The sequence below is a fragment of the Rattus norvegicus genome, chromosome 16 (assembly GCF_036323735.1).
Source record: "Rattus norvegicus strain BN/NHsdMcwi chromosome 16, GRCr8, whole genome shotgun sequence".
In the NCBI taxonomy this organism is placed as follows: Eukaryota; Metazoa; Chordata; class Mammalia; order Rodentia; family Muridae; genus Rattus; species Rattus norvegicus.
Genome location: NC_086034.1, coordinates 73466037 through 73484912, shown reverse-complemented (window position 1 = coordinate 73484912; position 18876 = coordinate 73466037). Strand labels below are relative to the sequence as shown.

Below are 18876 nucleotides of genomic sequence, written 5' to 3'. Positions count from 1 at the left end.
TATTATGGTTCGAAGTGACTCTGTTCCTGATTAGACTGACACGCAAACCTATGCGAAGAGAAGACTAGGTAATGTTCCCAGACAAAGTTCTCAACTGTGCCCAATGGTAGCATTTTCATGGGTACCTGGGAGAGGGCTCTGGAGTGGGAGGCTGGGAAGCTACAATGTATCAGCTCAGCAGTGGCCTGACTTAAATGCTCTCTCTGCAGAGACGCTGCAGAAGCCAGGCTTTTCAACAGGTGGCGCTTTTGCTGCCACAGCGAAGAGGCAGGCATTGACAAGGCAACCGGTCTAAGACTTCTATTTAAGCCAAGACACACACTCTAGAAGCACTGTTGCTGTCTGTATCTGGGTTCCCATAAGAACACAACTTGCTCAGGAAGGAGCCCTTGCTCTTCTCCGATTGCAAAAGAGCTCTGGAATGGACACAGGCATCTTTAATTCAGCCTCCGAGTAGTTTCTTCATTTTGACTAAGCCATCCTAGGGGTTTGAAATCAAACACAAGGTTTAGACAATGAGAGAACACGTACATAATGGGAATAGACACGTTGTGCTAAGGTAGGAGAATGCCCAAGGCAAACTCCCCTATTCCGGATAAACTAAGTCTTCCCAGTGGACCCAGCCCATTGACCTGGGTGGTAAGTAGACCCATCATTGAGAAGGTTTGCCATCTATCTAGGCTGCAACTGTGATAGTGTACCATGTTAAAGCCAGCAAAGTGGGGCTGTCTCTTCTGTGTAGCTACACTGTTGTAGCCTAATTCACAAGATTCTAAACAGGCAAAGCTAAAATCACAACAGGGCATGAAATCATCCCAGCCACCATGAGCTCAAGGCCGAACATTTGTATAAAGTTATGGCACTTGGTTTGATGGTATCTCATAGTGCTATGTGACTTCTGTGTGTGTTTGTTTTGCTCGTTTGTTTGTATGTTTGGTGCTGGGGACTGAACCCACAGCCTTATTTGTTCTAAGCACAGGTTCTAACCCTGAGCTGGGCACCTTTCTTTCTTCTGCCTTTTCTTTCTTTCTTTCTTTTTTTCCGGAGCTGGGGACCGAACTCAGGGCCTTGTGCTTGCTCTACCACTGAGCTAAATCCCCAACCCTCTTCTGCCTTTTCATCTTCTACCACCCATCACACCACAAACTCTTATTGAGTAGGAACTGTAATACACACACACACACACACACACACACACACTATCTTGTCATTGAATTTTGCAGTAAGGATGACTGCATAGAAGTGACTGTAACTGTACTTTGCAATAGGAATTCGTGTGGGGAGCAATCTGGGTAGGCTAGAGTTTTGGGGGGATAGAGGTTTCCATGGAGATATAAGAGGCAATCAGTCTACGAGAATCCTATAGTTCTTTTTAGTTCTTCTATTCCTCTTGAAAGTAATGGTTACAGATACCGTCTTAGACATTACAAAAGTATACACATTCCTGGTAGAAAATATACAAAATAAAGAATATTATAAGCAGAGTATGGTGGGAGGGACCTGTAAGGCCAGCACGCGTGAGACAGGCAGAAGTGGCATGAATTTGAAGACAGCGTGGGCTATGATGCAACAAGACCCTGTCTTAAAACATCTAGAAAGGAAGAAAGAAAAATACAAAGAAGAAAAGCAACTGTCAGGCAGTTTGATTCCCAGAAGCACACAAAATACAGGTCGTAAGCTATATGCTAAGTACTTCCGAGTCATAGAGCAGTAAGAGAAGGGATCAGAAAGGACTTGTGGATTTAAGATGGCCTCTCTAAGGGGGTGACATCAGAGCTGAGACCTAAAGAATAAACAGAGCTAGATGGGTGAAGAGAAAGAATATAATATGAAGGTATGTGTTAAAGGGTCTGTCTGCCTGTCTGTCTGTCTCAATGCTAGGGGTGGAACCCAGCTCCTCATTCATGCTAACCAAGTACTGGGTCACTGGGACACACCCTCAGCCTGCAGGATATTTTTCTGAAAAGGAAACTCATGATTCTTATACAGATGTAACAGGTCCATCTGCCAGAGGTGTATTTACTGCATAGATTTATGAGAAAAGCAGCCCAATATGATGGTTGAGTTGGAGGAGAATTGAAAGCACCATGCCTCTTGAGGTCCGTCATGAAGTGAATATATAAACTTGGATGCCAAGTAGGTATTAGAAGGCTGGATGTTCCTCACTGGACAGAATAGGAGCATGGAAAACACCCATTTGTACTGCTCTTGGGTACCAGAAACTCACAGGGTTGAAAATCAGCTCAGGAGATAAGTGATGGGGAGGGCGGGGCAGGTCTGGCACATCAAAATAGCCTCACTTCTCATCTTCTGTTTCAAGGCTTGTCCTACTTTCTCCTGACATGTCTTTGGGAAGAAAAATCTTAGTAGAACTCAAAGAGTATGAGTGTGTTGACGCGTCACGAGCCAGGAAAAGAATAGCTTGAGCTGGGCGTTTATTCACATTTCTGGCTGGCCTTAAAAAGTATTTTAATTTATTATTATTATTATTATTATTATTATTATTATTATTATTATTGCTAGTGGACTGGATGCAGAGGACAACTCCATAGAGTTTGTTTTCTCCTCTCACCTTTAGGTAGTTCCTGAGCTCCAGCTATGATCATCAAGCTGGATTTGGGTGGCAAGCACCTTTTCCTGCTAAGCCATCTTGCTGGTCCAAGACTCTTTTTCTTCCTTCTTTCCTCTAACATCCTCCCTGGCTTCTTTATTTTTTGGTCTTTTTTGTTTTTTGTTCCCCCAAAACCTCTCAAGTGCACTTTAAGGTCCACAGCAGAACTAAGAAGCACAGGGATTTCCCACATGTTCCGTGGTCCCAGGCTGCTCTTATCTCCACTTGGGTGGTACGTTGGTTACAACCAATGAGCCCAGATTCACATCCTGATTACCGACGGTCTGGGCCTACATGAGCATTCATTCTTGAGCTTCTAGTCCTGTGGGGTTTGACAAATATATAACAGCACACATCTACCAACTAGTGCCATACAGAACATCCCTCTGCCTTAAAACATTTTCTGTTCTCAGTGTATTCTCAGTGTATTTTCTCACTGGAAAGTGTAGAAGGAGTATTTCCCCTGCATGATCAAGCATCTTTTGAAGCATGATGTCCAATCTTTGCACTGTTTCTTTTTTTTTAAGATTTATTTATTCATTTATTATATATAAGTACACTGTAGCTGTCTTCAGATACACCAGAAGAGGGCGTCGGAGCTCTTTACAGATGGTTGTGAGCCACCATGTGGTTGCTGGGAATTGAACTCAGGACCTCTGGAAGAGCAGTCAGTGCTCTTAACCGCTGAGCCATCTCTCCAGCCCTGCACTGTTTCTTTGCAGTGAACCCATGCCATTGTGTATTAACCCAGCCCCCCATTCTTGCCTATTTAAGCTGTTCCCAGTTGAGATTCTTGTGTATCAAGTCGTGTGTGTGTGTGTGTGTGTGTGTGTGTGTGTGTGTGTGTGTGTTTAGGACACATTTCTAAAAGTGGGATGTGCAGATCAAATATTATCCTAAGAATGTTAATTTTTTTTCTCAAGCTAAACAGAGGAAAAATTCAAGGTACTAACAGATAGGTCTCCGAGATGAGCCAGCTGGTCATGTGACCAATAGGAGTGAGAGGTGTAAGGCAAGAGCTGGGAGAGACACCCTTACCCCTGCCACTGTCCCTCACCACCAAAGACAGGCAGGAGAGCTGACCCTGTCCTCACGGGCTGTAGCACTTGGTAGAGTGGACCCTGCACCTCGACTGGGAAGTATAAGAGCGGAGGCCCTGCTGACATGGTCACGGGTGAGGGAGCATCCAGGGCACGAGGGCAGGAGAATTGACTCTGCCCTCAGCTGCCTGTAGCATTGGGGGAACTGGCTGGGGCAGAGTTGGAGAGCTCACCCTGGTGGTGTGGGTGCAGCAGAACCAGCAGGCTGAACAGCTATCACCTAAGCCCAGATCCAGGGCATTGAGTTGGCCACCCCAACATCTGCCCCATCTGTGAACTGCTGGAGTGTGTAACGAGGCTTGTGCCATAGGTCTGAAGATGCAGGATTTCCGCGACACAGGGCAACAACAGGATATCCAAGAGGAGTCCTAGTGAGGTCTGGGTATTGATAGAGTAGCAGAAGCCAGAGGCCTCAGTGAAACCAGATCAATGAGTCATGGAATAAACATTTGCAAGTAAAGGAGTATGGACGAAAGGGAACATTGTGGGGCACACTGTGATACACCACAACGAGATGCTTTTTCTTTGGGGGGAGGTGGTAAGGGCTGAGGGTGGTCTGCAGGGACGGAAAGACGAATGGGACTGTGCTGCATGATATTAAAGTCATGAAGACTCAATAAAAAGGGAAAACAGAAAACAAAATGGAGCTGGGGAGAATATTGACTTCTGCTGTCACCTGGTGGAAAATGACTCAAGGGTACTGAGATTTTGTGCACGCGCGCGCACGTGTGTGTGTGTGTGTGTGTGTGTGTGTGTGTGTGTGTGAGAGAGAGAGAGAGAGAGAGAGAGAGAGAAGCTAACTGGCAAAGACCCAGGCATCCACCTAGCTCTGCCTCCTCCACACAGGATCACAATGACATTTTGGCCTTTTTTATATGGGATCCAACTGACTCTTACCCATGCACGGCTAATGCAGAACCAACTGAGCTGTCTCCTGCGTTTCCATTCCCTTTAGAGACAGTGCATCAAACTAATTGGAGGAAGAATACACCTTTGTATGGGGGCCTCATCCTGTGAGCTATCTCTAAAGCACAAGGATGAAGAGGTGAGTCACATGGGTCCACTTGGACTCCATGGCAGAGAAAGGGACAGTTCCAGCCGGGACAGGGCTGCCTCCTGCATTCAGAATGCACTCGGAAGACTTGGCAAATGGGAAGCAGGAGAGAAAGATGGGCAGCGTGTCTGGAAACCTGGTCAGTTAACAAAGCCCGATTCTGTCACGAGGTCAGAAAAGATAAGAAGGAGGGTGAGACATTGTGTTTCCCCAGAAGAAAGTCACGGTGACCTAGTGGAGAACTCTGTTGACAGAATCATAGGGGTGGAAGTCAGTGATGTAAGAATTGGGAGAGGGGAGCACTGAGTGTCTGCCCAATACCAAGGATTTGAGCCGTGAACGGAATAGGCAATTCTCAAGACGCTACAGAGGAGATCGGAGGACACCGCTCGCAGTCTAACCCAGCAGCTCCTGTCTGCCTCTCCACATCCCTGAGCACATTCCCTCAGCTTGTTACTTTAATCGCGAATCATTTTCTTTTTAAGCTTCAGAGGCTATCATTAGCATCACAGACTGTCTTAGGGGTTTTACTCCTATGAAGAGACACCATGACCAAGGCAGATCTTATAAAGGAAGGCTGGCTTACAAGTCAGTTCATTATCATCAAGGTGGGAGCATGGCAGCATCCAGGCAGGCATCATGCAGGAGGGGCTGAGAGTCCTACCTCTTCATCTGAAGGCTGCTAGAAGACTGGCTTCCAGGAAACTAGGGTGAGGGTCTTAAAGCCCACACCCACTCCGACAAGGCCACGCCCACTCCGACAAGGCCACGCCCACTCCGACAAGGCCACGCCCACTCCGACAAGGCCACGCCCACTCCGACAAGGCCACACTCACTCCGACAGGGCCACACCCACTCCGACAAAGGCCACACCCACTCCGACAAGGCCACACCTCCTAGCAGTGCCTCTGCCTAGGTTAAGCATATACAAACCATCATACCCACCATGAACCAAACACAGAGCCTGGCACATGGCAAGTACTGGCTCATATTCTTACTGTTATTTGATGAGTTGATGGTTCTTAGAAACAGAATATACAAACAGGAACGGACGCAGTGAAGTGAGAAGAAGGAAGGCGAAGGGGTCTGTGGTCTGTGGGGACCTAAGAAGCACAATGAGCCATTTCATCTTTCCTGGATTGAATTCTAGGTCCAGGCTTTCTGCTTTTGCCAGCGATGCACTACCGCGGCCTGAATCTCATCTGCTTCCCACGGCTTCTGTTGTGCTCACTCATTCATGGCTTTGGATCAGTCTGAGTTTTAGTTCTATCCTTCAACCCCAACACAGGAAGAAAAGAAAAACACACCCAGGAGAAATTCCCAGGGGTTCGAGGCTGGGAAAGTGCAAAGGGACAGAAGTAAATAACCAATGGAGAAGTCAGCAAGAATGGGGGTTGGGGAGAAGCCTGGCAGAGGGCAGGGTGTGGTGTGGCGGGCGGAGGGCGGAGGGCAGAGGGCGGAGGAGCCAGACCCTGCAGGAGTGGACTGTGAATGAAACCCAAGCCACCCATCAGCAGAGGATCTGGGAAATTCCAGTCACGTGGTAAAAACCAGGAAGCATGTAGGTGGAGGAGCGTGGGTAGGTTCTGTGGTGTCCATCATACCTCTTCACACACACACACACACACACACACACACACACACACACACACACAGCTGATGGGGAAACTGCAATTTGCTTAGATTATACATTGTCACTTCATTCATCCAGTGGTCGGAGAGCAAAATGACTGTCAAATATATCTTAAAGAATTAATTTATTTCTCAAGATTTTTAAGTTTTTTTTTCATTTTTCTTTTTTCTTTTTCTTTTTTTTTTTTTTTTTTTTTTCGGAGCTGGGGACCTAACCCAGGGGCTTGCACTTGCCAGGCAAGCGCTCTACCACTGAGCTAAATCCCCAACCCTAAGATTTTTAAGTTTTATGTATGTGTGTATACCCATTCGTGTGCATGCTATACGTGTACAGGTGCCCGTGGAGACCAGAAGATGGCACATGACATCCTAGAATGGGAATTACAAATGGTTGTGATCTATTTGACACGGGAGTGGGGAACCGAACTCTGGTCCTCCGTAAGAGTGGGAAGTGCTCTTAACTCTTAAGCTGCCAACGTAGCCTCCTATTTATTTTTGAAATAGGAGTTCACTTATGTAGCCAGGATCGCCTCAAACTCAAGGTGGGACTGTGGAAGCCTCCTGGGCCACAGCCGTACCCAGCAGCTTCCGTAGTTCAGCAGATTCTTTGGATAGAATTTTATCTCTGGTGAGTAATGGCGCTCCACCTCCCAGCCTTCTTACTCTTGATTTTTACCCTAAGATTCTACACCTCACCCTTGCCAAATGTGAGGAAGAGGAGTGGGCAGGGAGAAGGTTTCCTGTGGCCCACACCAGAGGGGGCCTCAACTGTACATTCTGGAAAGTCGAGTCAATTTCCTGTGTCTATTTGGTGACTACTTGGCTAACGGAATTCTCAGATTAGGCAGATGCTGTTTCTTATGTGACCCAGCCTCTGTCGGCTTGGCTGGATCTCAACACATTCTCAAATAAGCTGATTTGGCACTGCTGTGGTTCATCTGTCACTGAACATCCCTCAGAGGGCTGCCTGCCCGAGGTGAGGTCCGAGGGCAGACTTGATTCCACAGCTCAGCTTTTCATCTGCGTGACCCCTGTCCTCTCACAGAACTGACTGGATTTCAGCAACAGCATCCCAGGCTTGGGAAGCCGGCCACTTACTCATCTAACTGGGCAGAACAATCCTCTAAGGAAAAAGTCTAGCATAAGGGTTGCCCACAAAATAACACTCGACCCCCGGACCTTCCTTGGCCCTCTGACGTGCCAGCTGAGGTTGTTAGAAGTGACCAGTTTTGGCATATGGTAGAGATGGCTGTTTGAGAGTTCTAATATTTCTAACTCTGCAAATCGAGCTCAAACAGCATGGAAACTGTTGCGTGTGGAAACTGCAGGAGTGGGTGGGGGATGGAGGGTGGGAAGCAGAGGGACAATGCCCAAGAAAGAAAGTTTCCAGCTCCCTGTTTTCAAAAGTACACACAGTGCCATATGTCCTGAGGTAACACTGTCTCTGTATGAAGGTGCCCTGTAGGTAGAAACAGCGGACTCCTTAGCAAACGGCCATTCTAGTCTCCAATTCCAAGCAAAAGACTGGCTAAGAAAGAACAAAAGACTAAGAATCCTGGCAGCCTAACCCGGAGGGAAGCTTCCCTCCTCTGTATTTAGAACCTTTTTGTTTCAGAGAGAAAATACCTTTCCATGTGGTCCCAAAGCAACACTGTTCCCATTAACAAATAGCATCTGGACATCAAGGAAACTTAAGACTTTGTTTTTAACAAGTTGGTACCAAAAAACATGTTCTAGCCAGGCGGCCTTGGAGGTCAGAAGTCTCCAATAGGGCACTGGTATATCAACAATCAGCAAAGCCCACCCGCCAAATGACAGGAGGAAGCATGTTGTCTCCTCTTTATTTAAAGCAAGAGGCTGAGGTCAGGTGTGACCGAATGCAGGGGAGTCTGCATTTTAAGTAAGTTTTCAGGGACCCGACAGGCAAAATTTATCTTCAGGGCTCTCCATTCCCATCACACCTCCGACAAATGGGGGGTAATGATTCAGTAGGAGATAATGACTTAATGGTTCCGCTAGGCTTTTCCCACAACTGTCCCGCTGCTCTCTCCCCACCGGTGCAGGCTTTCCAAAAATAATGCTCACAAAGGAACTTGCTCACAGAGAGTTGGAGGCAGCAACAGGGTGGTGCATTTTGGGAGTTGGTACCTCTCAAATCCCTATTCCTCAGGCGCATAAGCAGCCCCTGCTTTGAGGCTGGCTGCTGGAACGTGCCTTCTGGCTAGGCCTCCCGTCCCCTACCATATCCTACCTCATCGCTGCAGGGGTGAGCAGGCACCTGGGCAAGAGCCTCACTCTCCCTTCAGTTCAGAGCATGAACTGTTCTGTGTGGTTGCCTAAGAACCGTTAATTCACATTTCCTTGGGTAACTGGGTGAAAAATCAAACTCCGTGTGTAATTCTCTGCATTTGGTCCCTGCCTACACATGGCTATTTCCAAACAAATTTCCCAACAGAAAAGCTCAGAGATTGCCCGTGCCTGGCTTCTTTCCTTTGCCCATCCCTGAACTGGGTTCAGTGGGATTGCTGTTCCGAGGCTGCCCATAAGCGTGCTGGTCCACACTGGACTGTGGATCATTCTCTAGTTGAGGAAGATCACAAACATGTTAGTTGTTCAGAGAGCAAGAGCAGAAAGACTAAAATTTCCCTAGAAAGAATCTAGAACGGGATTCGTGACCTTTCCAACTTTCAGTAGCAATCACAGGTGCTATTCCTGTCTATTCCTGAGGACAGGGGTCTGGTATGATTTGAACCCAATAAATTGAACTGGCTTCAACAGAACCAGAGCCTGGGCACTGCGGCCAGGACCTAGAGCAACATTCATTGGTTTTCTTCTATTTCATTTCTGAAGGAGGATCTCATGCAATGTGACAATTTCTGGAGAGCCATGGAGTCTTCGAGTTTTATTTTTAATATGTATGCAGTGTACATTTTTGTGATTCTTTAGCAAATATCTTTGCATAATTTTGTTGGCCTTCCCGGAATCATTTGAAGAAGATTCTTTGATGACAGAGTCTGCTGAAGTATAGGGAGCCACTGAGGTAACCAAGGATCCAATCCTGTTTCTACCACACCAAATACCTTCCATTAAAAACCCTGAGGGTTGGTCAGAAGCTATCAAATATGCTCTCCAGTAACTTTTCTTTGAGTATCATCCAGTCCTGATCCTGTAACTCTACAATTCTGTAATATAGTGCTTCTTTAATTTGGTGGTAAAACATCATGTTCCTAATGGAAGGTAAGGAACCCAGATCTAGCCAATCAGAGTTTTCTATTATTCTGGTCATAGTGATTGGTCACATATGGGCACATGATTTAAGATACTGTCTTAGGGTTTTACTGCTGTGAAGAGACCCCATGTCCAAGGCAACTCTTATAAAGGCAAACATTTAATTGGGGCTGGCTTACAGTTTCAGAGGTTTAATCCATTATCATCATGGTAGGAAGCAGGGCAGCATGTAGGCAGACATGGTGCTGGAGGAGCCGAGAGTTCATTTTGATCCACAGGCAGCAGAAGAGAACTGTCTTCCGCAGGTATCCTCCTATTACAATAACATATAATTTGTTAAAAATGGTAATATGAGGTTTTATTTATTGGCCTAAAATAATATGAATATATTCTATTAGCTTCTCTTCTATTGTTGTAATAAAAAAAAACATGACCAAGGCAATTTATAAAAGAAATCATTTAATTGGGATTACAATGCCAGAAGGTTAGAGTCCATGGTGGAGTTGTCCACACCTCCTAATCCTTCCCAAACAGTTCCACCAAATGGGAACCAAGTATTCAGCCATAGAAACCCGTGTGGGCCATTCTCGTTCAAGCCATCACACTCCACTCCCTGCCCCTCACAGACTCATGATCCTGTCATCATGTGAAGTGCATTTAGCCCAACCCCTAAAGTCCCTATAGTCTTTCATACTCAAGACTTTTTAAAAGACTAAAGTTCAAAATCTCTTCTAAGACTCAAAGTGATCTTTTTACTGTAACCTGCAGTAAAATTAAAAAAAAAATCACAGACTGAACATACATTACCATTCCTAAAGGGAAGAATCAGACATGGTGAGGTAATATTGGACCACAATAAGACTGATACCCAGCAAAGCGAACTTCAAATCCTGTGGTTCCACATTCGTTTAATGTCAAAGGGTGTAGATATCTCCTCCCCTCCATCTTTACTGAGTGCAACGTATTTCTGAATGCTCTTGGGTTGGTTCTACTTCTTACATGCAGCTCTCCTTGGCAGACAGCTCATAGATCTAGCATATCCATCATTTTGGGGTCTCTAGCATAATTCAAGCCTCACTTAAATTGCTCGACACAATGGCCTACTTCTTGGGGCCTCTTGTCCTCTGGGGCCCTTCATGCTGAGCCTCCCCTGGCTTCAGCAGCTCTCCTTAACGGTAAAGAGGATCCCTCAACCTTTTTTCTCAAATAGTCTTCATGTAGTGGCTTGAAAAAGAATGGTCCTCATAGGCTCATGTGTTTGAATACTTAGTCACCAGTGGGTGGCGCTATTTGAAAGGATTAGGAGGTATGGCCTTGTGGAATTGAGGAACTGAGAGTGGCCTTTGAGGTTTCAGAAACGCAGAACAAACCGGGTGTCTCCTTTCTTGCCTGTGGATCAGGATGTAGTTCTCAACTACTTCTCCAGAACCATGGGTGCCATGCCCATGATGAGGATGGACTGAACCTCCAAAACTGTAAGCAAGCTTCCAATTAAATGCTTTCTTTTGAAAGGGTTGCTTTGATGATTGGGGTTCGTTCACGGCCATAGAAGAGCAGTGACTAAGACACTTGAAAGCTGGAACCACGCAGATGATTGCTATGTTCTGCTGTGCCCTTACAAATGCACCTGGAGTCACACACCAGCTGTCTCTCATGGGTTTTTGTTTGCTTGGTTAGTGTTTTGTTTTGCTTTTTGGATTTTGAGATTATAGCATAATTACATTTTTCCCTTTCCTTTCCTCCCTCCAAAGCCTCCCATAACCTGGGCAGGGTCTTTTTTTTCTTTCCTTTTCTTTTTCCTCATCTTCATTAAATTGGGTATTTCTTATTTACATTTCAATTGTTATTCCCTTTCCTGGTTTCCAGGCCAACATCCCCCTGATCCCTCCTCCTCCCCTTCTATATGGGTGTTCCCCTCCCCATTACCGCCCTCCCCCCAACAATCCCGTTCACTGGGGGTTCAGTCTTGGCAGGACCCAGGGCTTCCCCTTCCACTGGTGCTCTTACTAGGCTGTTCATTGCTACCTATGAGGTCAGAGCCCAGGGTCAGTCCATGTATAGTCTTTGGGTAGTGGCTTAGTTCCTGGAAGCTCTGGTTGCTTGGCATTGTTGTTCATAAGGGGTCTCGAGCCCCTTCAAGCTCTTCCAGTTCTTTCTCTGATTCCTTCAACGGGGGTCCTATTCTCAGTTAAGTGGTTTGCTGCTGGCATTCGCCTCTGTATTTGCCATATTCTGGCTGTGTCTCTCAGGAGCGATCTACATCCGGCCCGTCGGCCTGCACTTCTTTGCTTCATCCATCTTGTCTAATTGGTGGTTGTATATGTATGGGCCACATGTGGGGCAGGCTCCGAATGGGTGTTCTTTCTGTGTCTGTTTTAATCTTTGCCTCTCTATTCCCTGCCAAGGGTATTCTTGTTCCCCTTTTAAAGAAGGAGTGAAGCATTCACATTTTGGTCACCCTTCTTGCGTTTCATGTGTTCTGTCCTGGGCGGGGTCTTATGCTGAGAGCGCCCTTCCCTTTATTCCAGTGCAGGTTTGGCTCCTTCTCCTTTTTTTTTTTTTTAAAGATCTATTTATTTATTATATACAAGTACACTGTAGCTGTCTTCAGACACACCAGAAGAGGGCATCGGATCTCTTTACAGATGGTTGTGAGCCACCATGTGGTTGCTGGGAATTGAACTCACGACCTCTGGAAGAGCAGTCAGTGCTCTAACCACTGAGCCATCTCTCCAGCCCCGGTTTGGCTCCTCCTTAATGGTGTGATTTTCCTTACTTGGTTACAACCTCTTTTCCAGCACAATCCTTGGAAACTTTGGCTATAAAACTAGCTTTGGTAGCTTAGCCGAGCAATGGTGGTGCATGCCTGGTCTACAAAGTGAGCTCCAGGATGGCCAGGGCTACACAGAGAAGCTGTCTAAACAAAGAAGCAACAAACAAACAAAACACAACAAAAAAAATTAGCCTTGCTAGTGTCTTTCCCCATTAGACTACACTTGTATTACTTTTGGCCCCATTTGCTTACTGATAGCCACTTGATTGGAGTCTTGAAATCTTCTCTATAAAGAAACTGCTCGAGCTGGAGAGATGGCTCAGTGGTTAAGAGTGCTGACTCTTCTTCCAGAGGTCTTGAGTTCAATTCCCAGCAACCACATGGTGGCTCACAACCATCTGTAATGCGATCCGATGCCCTCTTCTGGGGTGTCTGAAAACAGCTACAGTGTACTCATATACATAAAATAAATAAATATTTAAAAAAAAAAAGAAAGAAACTGCTCATTACTTAAAATTAGCCTAAGAAGGCAAAGGCAGAAAGCAGCCACATTCTCTGCCAAAATATCAAAAGGATAGTCTGCTAACCTCGTTGCTAAAATCCTTTCCTGTGAAACCCTCCTGAGTTGAAACTTCCACAGCCCACATTGTTTCTCAGGCTTCTACTAGGATGGGGCAGTCAAGCTCTGCTTACAGCTACAGGCAATCTCTACTCCCAAGTCCTCAAATCCTCTCACATTTCCTACAAAACAAAAACAAAACAAAGAGAGGCGTGTCCAGGCCTGTCACAGCAACAGTTGTCATAGCAACTTTTTACTGTTGCTGTTTATTGCTCTGAAGAGACACTGTGACCAGAGCTGTGAAGATGAAGCCTGGCCTACATCGGAGATCCTGAGATGTTGGAGATGCCAGAGCTGTGGGAGGTCTGCAGAAGAGAGCTGCCTACGGGTGTGGAACCAGCTTATGATAGAGGGGAGTAGGTTGCAGTGGATAAAGCTGGAGGAGTAGGGGACCTGAAGAGTCCTTTGACATCAGACATGGAAATAGAGGATTTGGAGTTTGCTCTGATAGATTTTAGTCCTGCTTTAGTCCAGGGTCAGGGCCAGGGTCAGGGTCAGGGTCAGGGCCAGGGCCAGGGTCAGGGTCAGGGTCAGGGTCAGGGTCTGGTTATGATTAGGGTCAAGGATAGGGTTACTTTCCTCCTGTTTTGGAAGTTACATATAGGAAGTATGTAATATGTTTTTTGATTTTGCAGGGGCTTATGATTAAGAGATTTCCTTGAGTCTCAGAAGAGACCTCAGATTTTTAAGATATCTTGAGACTCTAAAGGACCATGGGGCCTTTTGAAGTTGGACCAATTACATTTTACATTATGATATAGCCACAAGCCTGGGGGGTGCAGGGAGTGGACTGTGGTGGTTTGAGAGAAAATGGCCCTCATAGGCTAATGTACTTGAGTGTTTGGTTCCCGGTGGATGGAACTGTCTAGGAAGTGGTAGGGAGTATGTCCCTGTTGGAGGAGGCTTTGAGATCTCGGCCTCCCGCTCGTGGATCAGACGTGAGCTCTAAGCTACTACCCTACTGCCTTGCCTGCCTGCCTGCCGCCACGTTCCCTTTCCTTTAAAATTTATTTTTATTTTATGTGTGTTTATTTTTACTTTATGGGTGTTTGGTTTGCGTGTATGTCTGTGCACCATATGTTCTATATTGGTTTCCTGGAACTGGAGTTATAGGCAGTTGTAAGGTGCCATGTGGATGCTGAGAATTGAACCCAGATCTTTTGGAAGAGCAACCAGTGCTCTTAGTCATTGAGCCATCTCTCTTGTCCCTTTAAAAACATTTGTTGTTTTTAAAATAAGCTGTTTGGTCTTGATGTCTCTTCTCAGCAATAGAAAATTAATTAAAGCAACAATCTTACAGTTTCTGTTTACTATCTTGGGTTTTATGTAACAGTTTCGGTTACTTTCTTGTGTTTTCTTGAATGCACTTAACGGGATAATATGCACCAGCTCGATATTCTTGCAATGACAGCCAAATGTTTCTGATGATAAAAGTCATTCTGGTTTTCTATAGCTGTGTACCAAACGAACTGAAAACATAGTGACTTAAAATACCACTCACTTTGTTTTGTCCACAGTCACGTAGATCTGAACGTTTATGAAGAACTCAGGCTAAGGGAGCGCTCTGACAGTAGTTCTCAACCTTCCTAACACTGAGACCCTTTAATATAGTTTCTCGTGTTGTGGTGACCCCCAGCCATAAAATTATTTTTGTTACTACTTCATAACTAATTTTGCTACTGTGATAGATTGTAATGTAAATATCTATTTGTGCTTTCTGATGGTCTTAGGCAGCTCCCACGATAGGGTTATTTCTCTCTCTCTCTCTCTCTCTCTCTCTCTCTCTCTCTCTCTCACACACACACACACACACACACACACACACACACACACACACACACACACACACAGAGTTGCTACCCACAGGTTGAGAACCACTGCTCTAGGGCCTGTCTTTGGCCCACTTGGGCTTCCTCACCGAGCACTGCTTGGCTGCGAGAGATCGTTCCAAGAGACAGGAAGTAGAGACAGCAGGATGATCTTGGAACTGAAATAGGAAAAAGCCACGATCAAGACCTTCATTTTTGGTTGGTCGAGCAGTCCAAGAGCTCATCTGCAATTCCAGGAAGAGAAGGCGAAGAAGCTCCTTTATCACAGTGGTTTGTCAAAGAACCTGTGGCCATCTTTAACCTACTACATAACACAAGACCAAAAGAAGTAAAAAAAAAGATCACCTGTTTAGACAAAGCAAATGTGGCCATCCGCCCACCGTGGAACCATCCAGCTCCTGGGACAAGGCTAATGAGTGATTATGAGTGATAGAGTCCCGAGGCCTTGCGCCAGAAGGGAGGCTCAGGTTTTTCTCATTTACAGCATTGTCAGAGACAGAGTGGTCCAACTAAAGTTGGCTTTATCTCTCTTACTAGAGACGCGTTTGACGGACGGAAATAAAACATTGAGCTGGTCTGGTCCTGATGACCTTGTTTGAGGGTTTCTCTGCTCCGCGGTGCACTTTAAATGAAAACGTGGGACGGATTAACTTGTCTAAACACAGTCACGGTGACTTTGATGACTCGGGAGCAGTGTTCTATGGTTCCACCCGTCTTCCACCGAAGACGGAGGGATACCTGCTCTTTTCTTCTCACGGATGAAGTAAAATAGCCACAGACAGAACTTTAAGATAGCTCCAATGTCACAGAATATATATCGCTGAGGAAAATACAGGTGCCTACCACATAGAACAAACATTTCGGTAAGGAAAGCGCGCAGAAGGGAGTAGCAGGTGGGTTCATTTATTATTCATGCTCCTGACTGAGGCTGTAAGAGAGATTATGTTGGAAACCTGTCATTTTCCAGAGCAGAGAGATGGGGGGGGGGGGGGGGAGGCGAACTAGTGACAGTGTGGTGCTGCAGAATACTTTTTACGAGAAAAGGAGGCACTGAAGGAGACAAAGGACAGAGGTGTGTGGTTTAACCGGTAAGGGGGCGGGAGCAACGTTGCTAGGAGGCCACAGGCAGTCCGTGCAATTGGCTACAAGCCTGTCAGTAACTCACATCATTTGGTGGGTTTTACCCCCTCCCCGACCAGGTTGCGTTCTTCTGAGAATGACTGTGAGCAATGCGGATGTGTACTGAAGGTGAAGAGGCATGTCCGGTCACTTGTGGCTGACTTATGAGTGGACAATGCCGTGAGCCGTGAGAGCGAACAGCTCTGGAGGCTGGATTATCAATAGTTGTTATTTTATTCCGTTTTCGCTTTGCTCGTGAGGAATTACTTGCTTTAATTTCCTGAGACAGGGCTCCACTACGCGTAGTTCAAGCTGACCTAGAACATTTCATCCTCCTGCCTCAGACTCTTGGAGGCTGGGAGTACAGGTGTGAACTGCTGTGCCCGGCTCTTTTTGTAGTTAACTGGTTCCTTCTAGCTGCTTTGCTGAACGGAAATTATTTGAAAAATATTACCAACTTTGGGATAGGATGGGCCTGAGTAAGAGCTCTCTCTACTACCTAAGGGTGGATTGCCCCGGACAAGTTTCCTGAATTGTATTTTTTTTTCTTTTTTTTTCAGAGCTGGGGACCGAACCCAGGGCCTTGCGCTTGCTAGGCAAGAGCTCTACCACTGAGCTAAATCCCCAACCCCACCTAAATTGTATTTTAATACTTATGCTTTTGGGCTGAAGAGATGGCTCAGTGGTTAAGAGCATTTGCTGGCCTTGCAGAGGACCTGAGTTCAATTACCCACATGGCAGCTCACAACCATCTGTAACCCTAGTTCCTAGGAATCTGATGTCCTCTTCTGGCCTCTGGGGACATTTCTTATATGTAGTACACAGACACACGTGCAGACAAACATATACACATAAAATGGAAATAAATGAAAAATCTTTAAAGTTATTTTTATATTATTTTTATCTTTATTTTATGGTTTGTCTGCATGTATGTGTAGCAGCACTGGCATGTCTGACCCTCTCAAGGGTCAGAAGAGGGTGTCAGATCTCCTGGAATTGGAGTTTCAGATGACTGCTAATAGCTTTGCTAGGAACTGAACCCTGGTTCACTGAAAGAGCAGTATTCTTAACCTCTGAACCAACACAATAAATAAAATAATTTTATATATATTATTTTCATTAATAAGTATTCTTAACCTCTGAGCCAGCTCAATAAATAAAATAATTTTATATATATTTTCATTAATAAGTATTCTTAACCTCTGAGCCAGCTCAATAAATAAAATTATTTTTATATATTATTATTATTATCATTTTTTTTGAGACAGGGTTTCTCTATGTAACCCTGGCTGTCCTGGAACTCACTCTGTAGACCAGGCTGACACTGAACTCAGATCCACCTGACTCTGCCTCCCTAGTGCTGGGATTAAAGGCATCACCACTGCCCAGCTGCAAATAAAACCTCTTTTACTTTTAATCTATTTTTTAGGCAGGTGTGGTGGCATAGGCCCTCAATCCCCAGCACTTGGGAGAGAGTGGCAGAATCGTCTCTGTGGGATTCAAAGCCAGCCTGGTCTAAATGGTGAGTTCGAGGACAGTCAGAACGACATAGAATGATCCTACTTCAAAAATGCAAATAACAAAAATTGTATTTTCAACTTAAAAGCCTAAACATTGTACAATTAATGGGATACTGTAGAACATTTCAATGACTATTCATGCAAGTTCCTTAACCTGGGTAATTCTTAGTTTCAGTGCACGTATAAGACGGATAATAGTAGACGAACTTGTAGGTGTTTGTAGAGATTATTCGAAACAACCTGTGCAGGATTCTTTAAACTGAGTAGACACTGGCACAGTACAGCTCAGTGAGCAGGCCATTTGTTTAGCATGTGTGAGGCCCTCAGATTCCACCCTATTTCATGGTGGAGTGCGAAATGGAGCGGGCATGGAATCAATAATAAAATTATTGTTATTATCAATAACTAAAGTGAGTGACCATCTTTTTCTAATCATTTCCAGGAAGTGCAACCACTCCTGGCTGGACCCATCAAGGAACCAATTCATAAATAAATTCTGCTGAGGTTCATCCCCTTCCCCACACGTCACACCACACATCTTCATCACAAGGAAAACCCTATTTGCAGACCTACTGTGTGGGGGTTCATTTAGGTTCTCTGGAAGGTGAATGCTATAGCCAGGTCAGTTCTGGCCCCTGATGCCCAAGTCTCTCAATTCCTAATTAAAAACATGTCTTAAGGGCAGGCTATAATTAGAACTGGGTTCATATGTTCCTAATTCCCAGTGAAGAACACACATTACATTTTGGGACTTCCACACTAGCTAGAGTGTTCTGATGTGGGGTTTGGGTTCCTTAACGCAGTCACGTGGTGGAGTTTTTGATGTGGTTTTCTGTTCCAGTAAGTTAAACTCTGGCATCTCAGAACAGGCCCAGCCCGCCAGGCTAAAGATGAATTCCAAGTGTAGATGAAGGCTTAGTCTGCATGCCTGCGGGCAGATGGGACCACAGGCTGCCACCGGGTTAACTGTGCAGCCCGCTCCCACTCTCCGAGATTTCCGTGCAGCTCCATTCTCTACGACAGTGCCTTCAAGACATTTTTCATCGTTCATCTTTTCAATAAAAAAACAAGAAAAGTAAGAAAGAAAAGAAAACAGTCTCGTAGCATGTTCTTGCTGTGTACAACGGAGGCGAGCTTGGGAGGTGCCATGAGCCTCTCCGCTGCCGGAGAGTTTGCTGGGTCCTGGTACTTATTCAGTCTATTAGTAAGTCATGGCTGAAACACAAGAACAGGCATTGTAGTAGGTGTTACCACTCCTGGCTCTCCTCTTTTTGGGCAAAAAGAAGAACCGCTTATATAGTTCAGCTAGGATTTGACTCCTTGGTTCATGGACTGAAGGCACGGAACTTGTCAGGGAAGGGGCCCAGCAAAGGTAATCAGATTACAGGGCC

At 45.5% G+C, this 18876-nt stretch overlaps 1 long non-coding RNA gene across 2 annotated transcripts; it reads right to left on the bottom strand.

Annotated features, from left to right (window-relative positions):
* Nucleotides 1-324: 324 nt before the first annotated feature.
* LOC134482517 (uncharacterized) lies at nt 325-14538 on the bottom strand. Of its 2 annotated transcripts, none has more exons than XR_010058739.1 (3): nt 12651-14538; nt 5352-9938; nt 325-481 (listed from the first exon to the last, which is right to left on the bottom strand). It is a non-coding gene; the product is annotated as an uncharacterized LOC134482517 (long non-coding RNA). The 2 variants fall into 2 exon arrangements; XR_010058738.1 differs by having other exon boundaries at nt 12986-14538.
* Nucleotides 14539-18876: the final 4338 nt, after the last annotated feature.